Here is a 12,247-nt window from a genome sequence, read left to right as displayed (position 1 = left end):
TGGTCTATAGTTTGCCAAGACCTCAGGGTCGAGGGAGTTTTTTTTCAGGAGGTTTTATCACAGCTACTTTAAATGTCCGTAGTACATAACCTGTTAATAGAGACATATTGATCATATCTAGTAATTGAGGGTTAACCAAGGGGAACACTTCTTTAAGTTCTCTTTTTAAAAAACAGGAGTTTAGGAATTCCGGCGGAGTTCAGACATCAACATGACTATTGTTTGCCGACAAAAAAGGGTAAGTTAAGTTTCCTGGTAATGTTAGCTAACATTTGCTTGTGTTAGGGGCCCCGGTCAGTATTTACTATACGCTATATAAAGTACATAAACTTTAGCAACCATGATTACACACCAAAATATGTATGCTGTGTACTGTTTGTGTTTCAGAGCATTAACCCTTTACAAAATCGCCGCCGCAGACCGTCTGGTGGGCAATGTCCGACTGGTGAGAACTCTGGTTCTGACCTGCTGTGCTTCGTATAATCTTTTTGAGAGTCATGGGGAGGCTCATGAGATGGGACAGCAGAGCCGGGGGGGACACTGTCACAGGGTGCAGAGGAAGAAGACCGGGATGTACGGGAGGGTTTGGTGCGCTAGTTGAAAAGCTAAATAAAAACTTTTCTTTGATATATTGTCTTGTTTTTTTTAAAGTAACAGTGTGCAGTATTGAAAACGACATAAAGCCCCTAATAGCCCTTAATATTGATCAGTTGAAAAGTGAGAATAGTGCAGAGAGTAGATAATCTGTCGGTGTCTGGCTAGATTTTTTTTTTAAATATCCCGTTTGTTCTGAACACACACTCCACACTCTTGTTTGCTAACAACGCAGTGGTCCGACCAATCAGTAGTCTACAGGTTTTCACGTCACCTTTTGGTATCGCCTCAGCTCGCTTGGAACCTCGACTGAGGTAGTACTAAAAAAAGTACCTGGTAGCAGTTCCCAGGGACTTATTTTTGTAATGGAAAACCCAAAAAGGCGAGTAGAGTTGAGGCGAGTTGAGTAGATACCAGGCAGTGGAAAACCGCCATAAGAGACAGGTAGATGGCTTAGCTTAAAAGACCTTTGACATTAATTGTTGAAGGTCTGTAGGACAGAAGCAGTAATTGTCAGGTCTTGTCGTTCTTTCTAGTGCTACTGCGTTTAAAAGTGGACTGTTAGAAGCTGAGGGCAAAGGTGACAAATTTGATCTCTAGTTGTTATAATTTTATCATTAAAGAAGCTTGTAAAGTCGTCACTGCTCAGCACTATAGGAATAGATTGCTCAGTAGAGCTGTGACTACCTGTCAGCCTGGCTACTGTAATGAAAAGAAACCTTGGTTGTTCTTATTTTCTTCTATTAGGGATGAATGATAGTCTGAGCTGGCATTTCTGAGGGCCTTCCTGTAAGTTTTCAGACTGTCTTACCGATCTAAACGAGATTCTTCCAGTTTGGTGGAACGCCATTTACTTTCAAGTTTTCACAAGATTTGATTTAATTTGCGAGTTTTGGAGTTATACCAAGGTGCTAGTTTGCTTTGCTTCATCATCTTCTTTTTGACAGGAGCATCAGAGTCTAAACTCGTCTGTAGGCAGGTTGTAGCACCATCTACAAATGTATCAGTTTGGGAGGGACTAAAGTTAACATAAATGTCATCTGTTATATTTAGGAAACTAAATTAAAGTGAATGCCGTTAAAATCAGCTATAGCACTGTCAGATAGGCATCTAGTGTAGAAGCTTTTATTTAATTTAGTATAGTCGGGTAGTAAAAATTCAAAAGTTATTAGAGAATGGTCTGATAATTAAGGATTTTGCGGAAATACTATTGAATCTTCAATATTGATGCCATGCACAAGGTCGAGGGTTGACTGAAACCAATTTAATCTAGTAGACAGTTGAAAGTAATATTAAGGCTATCGTTGTCAACGTCCACATGGACATTGAAATTCCCAAGAATAACTACTTTGTCTGATTGAAGGACTACACCTGATAACAATTCAGAATATGATCCTGGAGCTCAGTTAATAACAACAAATATAATTGGCTGTAATGTTTTCCATGATGGATGTTGAAGATTAAGAACAAGGCTTTCAAACAAGTTATAATTTAGTTTAGGTTTAGGGTTAATTAACAAGCTTGAATCAAAGATGGCTGCAGCTCCCCCCCCCCCTCAGCCTGCGCCTCTATGAATTAGAGTATTATGATTACTGGGGGGTATGGATTCATTCAGACTAACAAATTCTTCATGGCCCAGCCATGTTTCATTAAGACAGAATAGATCAATTTGATTATCTGATATCAGATAATTTACTAGTACTGCTTTAGAAGACAAATCTAATATATAATAGTTCATATCTAATTTTCCTATTCTTTCTTAAATTTCCTATTCATTGCAGTGGTAGTTTTAATTCCGATTTGGTTGTTAAGTATAGCCCCTCTTTTGTCTACCTTTGATTTAACCGATCTGAGTTGGGGGACAGACTTTGTCCCGATCGGTCTAGTACTGGAACCCAGAAGCAGACCCGGACAAGGTAAGTTGGAATAACAAGTGAGTAATTATTTGTAGTATGAATATGGAAGCAGGTAAGTCCCTATTTTTGGCAGAGGGTGAAAAGGGAGGCTGGAGGGTTTGTGCATATCCGAGAATGCAACTGTAAAGTTGTCCGCCAGACAAGCGTGAGTTTCTATCCAGGTGTTAACAGAACAGCTGCCGGGTCACAGCTTATATGGTGCAGAGGTAATAATCAGAACCGGGTGTGCAGATAACAGCAGGTGTGCGTAGTAGGACAATCAGCAGTGATGTGTTCAGGAACTCAGGACAAACAGACTTCAGGTGAGAGCAAAAGCTAAACATGCTCAACATGCTGGAGCCATTAAAGAAGAGGCGGGGCTCAGCCATGTCATTAAACCAAAACTACATGTACGTGTAAATCATTGGATTTATTCATTATTGCCATAACAAAAAGTAAACTGATAATTGATCTTTACGAAATAATTCAAGTTTGTAGCTGATATGACAATCGCCAGTGAATATTCTAAAGCTTTTCATCTTCATAAAACTTTGAATTGCAGCTGTGTTTGGAAGACTCTGTGACCCTAAACAAACCTGTTTTGTCTCAAAGTCTAAAGCTCATAGTAGAGATTCGTAGTAAACCTGCAAAATGTCCCTAAAAAGACTGCTGTGTTGTTAATTGAATTATTTTCTTTGGATGACCAACATGTGCCTCCAGACAAACCCTTGTATTTAGTATTCAATATTTAACATGTGAAATAATTTGAGCCAACTCATAATGTGTTTGTCTGTATGCAGTGGTTATCATATAGGTGATTGATTGATTTGTTTTCTTTGACAACTTACATATAAAAATATATAAACAGTACTCTGTGTCATACATTAAAATATATAAATAGTTGGGGATGACACAATAAAGCATGAACTTCTTTCTAATTGGTCCATATCTGGGCATGGAGAGAGAGTGGCAGCAATCATCAGTCCATTATCATGCATTAAATAAATTCATCCATGTTCTACAAAATAATTAACAGTAAAAATGCGTAATAACTAAGCTTTTCACACCCTGCCAATAGAGCTGTGGCTGTCTGTCAGCCTGGCTACAGTGCTGAAAAGAAACCTTGTGTTGTTGTTATTTTCTTCTATTAGTGTGGAGTAATAGTCTGATCTGGCATTTCAGATGGCCTTCCTATACATTTTCAGGATGTCTTATCAATCTAAACAAGATTCTTCCAGTTTGGTGGAACGCCATTTACTTTTGAGTTTTTGTAAGATTTGTTTTAATTTGGGAGTTTGGGAGTTACACCAAGGTTTCTTTGCTTCATCATCTTCTTTTTGAGAGGAGCAACAGAGTCTAAAGTCGTCTGTAGGCAGGTTGTGGCACCATCTACACATTTTTCAATTTAGGAGGGCATAAAATTAACATAAAGGTCCTCTGTTATATTAAGGAGCGGAATTAAAGTAAATGCTGTTGGAATATCTTACTTAAATTTAGCTTTACGCTGTCAGGTCAGATCAGACCTTTTATATACTTTAGGATAGAAGAGTAGTAAGTATTTAAAAGGTCCGATAGTAACAGATTCTGCTGAAAAACTATTAAAACTTAAATTTTGACGCCATGTATAAAATATCAAAGAACCCCCCCCCCCCCGCACCTTGGCCTGAGTCTCTAGAAATTTGAGTATTATCATGACTGGGAGAAGTGGCTCTATTTACACTAAGATATTCTTCATGGCCCAGCCATGTTTCAATAAAACAGAATAGATCAATTTGATAATCTGATATCAGATCATTTACTAGTACTGCTTTAGAAGACATACAATTAATATTTAATAGTCCACATTTCATTTTCCTATTCTCTTTTATCATTGCAGTGGTGGTTTTAATTAGATTTTTAAGTAAGTCTTCTTTCGTTTATCTTTGATTTAACCAATCTGGAATGGGGGACAGACACATTGGTTATTATACTATGAGTGGGTGACTGACCCAGTGGAAGCACAGAGAAGTGCAGTGCACTGCCCCTCTGATTACTAATTTCAGACTTGGGTTGGCATAGTTTATGACAGATAAGAGACTCAGTCAGATATTTTGATATGAGTGTGGCTCCGTCCAAAGTGGGATGAATGCCGTCTCTCTTAATTAGACCAGGCTTTCCGCAGAATGCACACCAGTTATCTATGTAGCCTACATCATTGGCTGGGCACCACCCCGACAATCAGCAGTGGAAGGATGACATGCAGCTGTACATGTCATCGCTGATCCGGTTTGTCAGGGGTCTAGAGAAAACTTCTGAGTCCGACATTGTCTTTGCAAATGCACAACGTGACTCAACATTAATTTTAGTGATCTCCAGTTTGCGTAATCGGGTATTATTACCACTTACTGTACGTAAAGTATGATCATACTGTAATAACGGTTATCTTTAGCTAGCAGCTTTAGACTCTGGCCCTGTGGACACACACGGCCACCGGAGCAGCCAACTTCACGTTCCGCAGTGTAGAGCTCCCATTAACTGGAGTTGGCTTCTACGTCCGTGTGTTACTGAGTAGGAAGAAACTGTTAGAAAGGCAAACATGTTGCCGGCCAGCCTTAGGCTCCAATTTGGAGCGGCCGCCGCTGTGTGTGCTCCCCGGTTTAATGCCAGCGAGTTGTATGAAATGGGCGAAAATCCACCCAGGGAGGGTTGTCAGGGGTGGTAAAACACACAGGAGACTGGAGATCGTGTCCTGCATGTCACGTTTCCCAAACTCAACAGTTGCTTTCTTTTTTTTCTAAACCCAATCAGTTCTTCTTTTCCTAAACCCAACTGCGTGTGACGTTTCCTAAACGCAACCTTCGCTTTCTTCTGGTTATAACACGTCAAGTGGCGTGTATGTTTATGCCGGTTGTAGACAGTGTAGACATACTGGCGGATAACTTTAAATGCTTACAGATAACGCACCAATTGGCTTAAGAAAGTCTTTGTGTATGTGTTATGCATGTGTATGTGATGTCATGATGGCTTCATAGTCATTTTAACTTCAGACTCACTTGCGACCAAAGAGGTGAGACCTGAAATACATTTCACTTTGGATGAGTTTTACCTTGGATTTTATTGACTGACTTAGTGTTGCTTGTACCAGACCTGACAGAAGACAAATCAACGTCGCGATCCAAACCCATCCATCAGAAAATGGCAAACAATTGTTAACAGAAATCGTACATCCTTTAAATATGAATACTCTTGATTTATGCGTCTGGACTCCATGGATTAATTTGATTACGGTTATTAAACCTGCAGCATAATGAGTTATGGAAATTCCAGCTCATGAAAGCTTCAGCAGACTGCCTATTAAACATCATTCATAATCAGCTCCTTAGTATACAGATAGGATAGATTTGTGTCCCCACAAACTGCCACACCAGATGGCTAATATTTGGCATGCAGCAGTGAAGTGACAGGAGGTAAACTAGAACATTGACATATTGACATTTATATTGGTGCAACTAATTGCAAGAAAACCTATGGCTTAAAATGGATGATCAGAATAATCATATCATACATGACATATGTTAAACAGGTCCATGTTTTTTTCTGAGGCTGACTATGATCCACATCAGTGGTGGTAAAAGAAAAGGCCATTATTGGACTATGTTTATGAAGTGCATTTTGACTAAACAATGAAAATCTATTCTCAATTCATGAGTACTGCAATCCAGCAAAACAATTTGTCTTCACCCAATACCTGCAAATGAGTTTTCAAACTCTATGGATGACATACATGGAAAATACATTTCAAATGGATATTGAACAATAAGGTTGTCATGCTGCAGTGCAGTCATGAATACTAAGGTCGGTTTGGTTTCACACCTGGAAAAATCCAAGCTTACCAAAATGCACAATTACAAATCGCGTTAGAACATCCACTCCTGTTATTTGTCGGATGTTTCTGGGGGCGGGAGCAAGACAATAAATACAGGAACATGGTCCTATGTTCTGGACTAGTGCATATTTTTTGCATCTCCATGGTCAAACCAGCTCATTTCATTAATATGACCAGACATGGTTTGAGACCTTACTGCTCTGGTCGGCCGGCGTCTGTCTCCAACTTTAGCGGCAGCTGGTTTGACCAGGGAGACACGAGTGACGGACGGCGAGCTTGACCGCAGTCTGTTTCTGTGATAGAAACACTGCACGCTGCCACAATTTGCTGCATTGCAGATTGCTAAACATACCTGACTACTGGAGACATTAGCTCAGACTGGCGGAGGTTGTAGAGTTAGTGCGGTTTGACTACGGATCATGTTCTCACCACAAACGTACCGCTCCACAGTTTGAGTGAAAGACCCCCTATTCAAGTAGGTCTTGGTACGCTTGTTTGGTCAGCTTTTGGTGCAAACCCGAGTGCCGCATTCTCACCTGCCCACACAAACTGTACCAACAAACTCTAGTTTGATTCAAAATGGTTGAAAACACCCTAAAGTCATGAATTACTTGGGCCGGTAGTGGCTCAGCCCGTAGGGCGTCGGGTTGGGAACCAGAAGGTTGCCGTTCAAGTCCCTGTACGGACCAAAGTAGGGAATGTGGATTGGTAGCTGGAGAGATGCTACTTCACCTCCTGTGCACTGCCAGGTGCTCTTTAGCAAGGCACCATGCCCCCCCAACTGCTCAGGGCGTTGGTCTAGAACTGGCAGCCCACTCACCCTGACATCTCTCCATTTGTGCTTGAACAGGTCCTGAGCGTGTGTGTGTGTGTATTTCAGGCCTGTGTGTAATGATTACAAACAAAAAACAAAGTGTAAATTGTAATAATAATAAGTGTAATCAATAAACATTTATAATTAAAGTATTATTATAAACCTTCTGCTTATGAAATGTTAAAATTCTTGAATTCACTGACAGATGCAGAAAGCCCTTACACACCAACGTTCTTTTCCAAGATTTATGTTACTGATGTTGCACAGTTATTTGTACCTTATGACTGGATTCCTGGTACCTTACATGATGGTGAAACAGATGTGGAAACAGACAAACTGAAGCTTGGGACTGTCTGAAAAGTGGTTTTCAGTGAGCTATTTATGAACTGTTTTTTGTCAAGAGTCATTTTTAGCTCTATTGCAGAGTCAGTTGGTAAACCCCTGTGGTGCCAATCTCGGAACCCATCTGCTATCAGTTTGGCGGAGTATAGGCCTCTGGGGGCGGAGTCCAGTATTTGCCAGCAAATATCCGCACCAAGACTTCCTTTTTAGTGTGCCGGTCACTCAGTCCAAGTTGATACTTTTTTCAGGAGTTTTAGGTCCAGGCAACATTTTGGCCAATTTCTATAAACCAATATCTGCATATGAACAGGGCTGGGTGTTGTTCAAACTAGAGCTATCAATCTTCCTCTATAATACCATTGAAATTTAATTTGTTATTTTCTTTTCGAATATTTTATGCTCACATGCAGCCTGTATTAATATGTCCTACACGACTCAGGCTTATGCATTGTCAATGCCACTATGAGCATGTGGTACACGTTATGTCCACTAAAGGGACATCCAACATTAGCCTGGCCTTGAAGGGGCTCTATGTCATGGCGCATTGCTGTTATAATGTAATATACAATGTCAAAGCTAACTCAGACAGCTGTAGGGCAGCTAACATTAGCTGTCGCCATGAAGCTCCCAGCTAAGCTCCCATAACTCGTGTCGCAGTTAGGAAACCAGAACGAGCTAACTAGTGATGACAGAAGCATTTTGGCTCATGTTAAATGATTTCTTCTGATTTTGATTTCTTGTGTTTCTCAAACCCTCTCAATGCCACCTCAAAAAATTCCTTCATGTGTCCACATGAACTGTGTGTTGTCTTGTGCTTTATGTTGTGATGTTGTATTGTATATTATATTATGTTGCTGTCTGTATTGTTTCCTTTCGAGAAAGAGTGTGGTGGCGCTGTTCCATAGCTGCCGCCCGGAGGCTTGCTCCAACCTAAGTCAAATTCCTCGTATGTATACTCGTATGTCATACCTGGCGAACAAAGATGATGATTTCCAGCCTGTCATTTCCCCTTTACGTAACGTTAATGTTAGCTCGGTAACCTAAAGAACTCAGCCCCTAGCTCAAACATTTTCTATACCAATACTGTGACTTGGATACCGGTTCCTGAACGATAAAACCTCCCAAAATTGACTACATTACGGCACAAATAATTTTCAGTTTCAGTTTTATTTTTCAGAACCTACTACACGAGCCCCGTCTTTGTGCGTAAACAGAGTTGTTCCTGCCTGCCTCTACGACGTGTAACGTTAGATAGCCAATCGCAAGCATTATTAGATCTTAGTGGAAGCATGCTGCAGGCTTAATGGCTCACTGACACTGATGAGTTTTACTCCGTACTAATAGCGGGTATTGAATGACGAGTTATTATTCAATACTTGTTACTCTAGAGGCATTCTGGTCGGTGCCTTAAAAGTATTGAATTCCAACCCAGCCCTACATATGTATGCACGTCAATAAAAAAAGCAATAGACTATTGGGTATATGTAAGTAATATGTATGTAGGTAACCTATATTTTAAGGGGAACTTTGACACAGTAGCAAGCTGTTCACAATATTCCTGCAATAAGTTTTTTTTTTAAAGATGTTGACAAATTCGAGGCTATGTCAGAAAGCATACGCCTAACTTTGAATTTTGTAACGAGAGTGAGTCTCTGGAAGTAAAACATAAATTGGATCCTGTTACTCATGGGGATGTTTACCTATTTTTATTTTACTTTTATAACTATCAGATCCTAGATACCAGGGCTCTAAGTACATGGTGAAAATGTTATGTATTGTAATAATATATGTAAAAGTGTGTGCAGCTACACTGTATGTGAACACCAAAAATAAAGCAGTTCTGGTATAAATCAGACTGCAGATACGTGTGAAATAAAAAATAATGGGTGCAGATAGTAGCTTTACCTTAGTCCCCATTACTAGACAGTGCATCTTAATTTTTATGAATGTCTATGCTTGGAATTTATACAAATAACTCAATATTTGTCATCACCTGAACAGTTCTGTTTCCTCGCCTGCCTACAGCCATTCTTTTTTGAACCAGACATGCTTCAAAAAAGCTATGTTCTTGACGAAAAAATAATCATTTTTAACAACGTGTAGAAAGTGTGTCTCCATGTGGTGTCAGTCTGTATGCAAATACAACTTCATTAGTTTTGGAGCTCAGGAGATTGAGGTGAGGGTACACTGTGTTTTAATAGAATGGAAGGCAGATGACAGTCCTATTTCCTTTGAGACTTTCCTGTTCACTGTCTTCTATTATATTAAACCAAATCAATTATCCCAAAGGCAGCAGGCTATAATAGAAAGCTGGGTGGGCATTTTTAAACAGGGTAAGTCTGGCTGCTCGAATCCAAACACGCTGCGTGCGATTACAGTGATGAGGGCATTGAAATCCTGTAATTGAGACATGCAACATTATGATTGCAAACTGATTGAATATAATTAGCCGTGGCTTTTACTTTGTTTGCTTGCTTCTTTTAATTAAGACATTTTTCTTTTCCCTTTGTCAGAGTAGTTTCACATTATGCAGGGTTGTTTGATAAGTGATTAGCTCGGTAAGGCCTGTCCAGTTTTTCAAAACTGTGCTGCGGTTGCCAAATGGCCTCCCCCCTTTATACTGCCCCGGTGACTACGCTGTAAATGACTTAGTGTCCATGTTTAATCCATTTTTTTCTTTTTTTTTAAAGCAGCTGAATCGGAACCCAAATCAAATCTGGGAAGTTTTTAGCGGGGACACAGAATGAAAATCTTTAGGGTTTAATAGGCTGTTTTCCTGCTTTGGCTGGAAATGTGTTAACATTGAAAGGTTTTTTATATTTGTTTTTATTTTAAAATTTTTTATAATTTATGGAAAATCGGTATTCTGCGTCCACAGATTTGGTGTGGCCATGTTAAAGACTCACAGGTGCTGATTCATGCGTTCCTCTGAGGAGGCGCACCCTTTAAAAAAAGAAGTAATGGATAATGAAGCCGAACGGACTATGGAAAATGGACTAACTTGATAATGAAGCCGTAAACTAGGCTAACAACTCAGGACAGCACCACTTCTCACAAACACAGATAGGATTGGAGAGGAGAAGTTGATCCGACACATCACTGCGATCAGCTTCGTGGGAAAATAAGAATCAGTGGAGACGGGGACTGACAGCTGCATAACCAATCCCATCATGACAGACACTCCACTTCATTTTAAATGAATGCTATCGGCGCCTATGAACTGGCTTTTCTCTCATGTTTGTAATTGTTACATTTACATTTTTTATTTCCATTGTTACTTTATTCTTTTTGCTTGTTCAATTTTCTGTTATCGGGTCTCATTTTTTAAACAAATTGTCTTTGGGAAGCACTTTTGGGGATTGTCTGTAAAAGGTTCTAAGTTAAAGATGCTATATGGAACTTTCAGTTTGCACTGATTCTATGTTGATTCTATGGCCATTTTGGGCAAAAGCGGTGGTGTTTTTACCACACCACCTGTCATAAATTTTTTTTTTATGGTGCTGTATTCCCCACTGTATTACAGAGTAAGCATTACGGGGAGGAAATCATTAATTTACAATAAAAGATTAAGTTACAGATGCATCATTGCATTTCAAGTGTTGCCTACTTAGGATGTATCGTGAGCTAAACCAATGTAATAATAACTTAGATTAATACAGCGCGTTACATGAAACCCACGGCGCTTCAAATACAGGGGGAGAAGAGGAAAGAAAATAGTAGGCCAACAAAACACGGATGGAAAGGAAGAAAACATCAGCGCTAAATGGAAAGTGGACGTAATTTAAAATTCGGGGAAGTTTTTGAAAGCCCGACCGAGCGTGACTCACGTTAGCGCCCCTCATCTTTCCCTTCCCCTTCTAGCTTTGAGTTGTTCTTTGGGTCCTGCCCCCGGATCCACCATAACTACAGATAACTTCTAAAATAACATTTAAATACAATTCGGCCTATGTAATAATATAAAAAAAAAATCCTTCCTTTTAACTGGCTCCGCCGGCTGTGTACACAAACATAAGCTTTTCAAGTGTTCCGGAGAAAAGTGTGACCCATCAGAAGGTGTTACTGTCGCGCCGTCTACAGGCCGCACAATTAGCCGCGCTTCTGTGACTGTGTGAGAAGAGACCTTATTAAAAGAAACTATTTAAAAATAGCGTTCTTTTCACTGTTAGTCTTAAGTTTCTCTGACATACAGTATAATGATGAGGAACACTAGTTACACCTTTACGTGCAACCACAGCACACACTTCCCTCTGAACACAGCTGCAGAGCTGTGTCTTGACACATCTCTTGCCTTTCCCCAGCTAGCTTCCAAACGCACTGCCTGCCTGCCTGCCTGCTGTGAATATTAAATCCATTCTCCTCTGGTGTCTCTGTGGGTGTGAGGCCTTGTCCTTGCAGAGCAGAACGCACTCCATCCCTGACAAGGGCTCCGCTTTTATCACCTGATGCCGTGAGAGCCAAATGAGGCTTTGGCCATGTTCAGCCATTTATCATCGGTGATCAGTGAGCAGCCACAGGGGCAGAAAGGACCTTGGCTGCGTGTACGCGCTCTCCTCCTGCCATTTGTTCTTAAAAGTCGAGCACGGTTTTAGTGTCACTGCGGTCTGCTGCGTTCACAGCAGGTTCAAAACAAACATCAACACGGCGGCTTTGTTTCTACACAGCATGGCTCGTGTCTGGGGCTTTTGATTCTGCACTGTACTGTATCTTGCACAACACACCCGCTTCGGGGTAAAATAG

General features: G+C 40.3%; 1 pseudogene; it reads right to left on the bottom strand.

The window, feature by feature from the left end:
* Positions 1 to 391: 391 nt before the first annotated feature.
* On the bottom strand, positions 392 to 4,339 carry LOC117961851 (annotated as a pseudogene).
* Positions 4,340 to 12,247: the final 7,908 nt, after the last annotated feature.

This window comes from Etheostoma cragini, chromosome 18 (genome assembly GCF_013103735.1).
Source record: "Etheostoma cragini isolate CJK2018 chromosome 18, CSU_Ecrag_1.0, whole genome shotgun sequence".
Lineage (NCBI taxonomy): Eukaryota > Metazoa > Chordata > Actinopteri > Perciformes > Percidae > Etheostoma > Etheostoma cragini.
The sequence above is the reverse complement of the archived record's forward strand: the minus strand, read 5'-3'. Positions and strand labels throughout refer to the sequence as shown.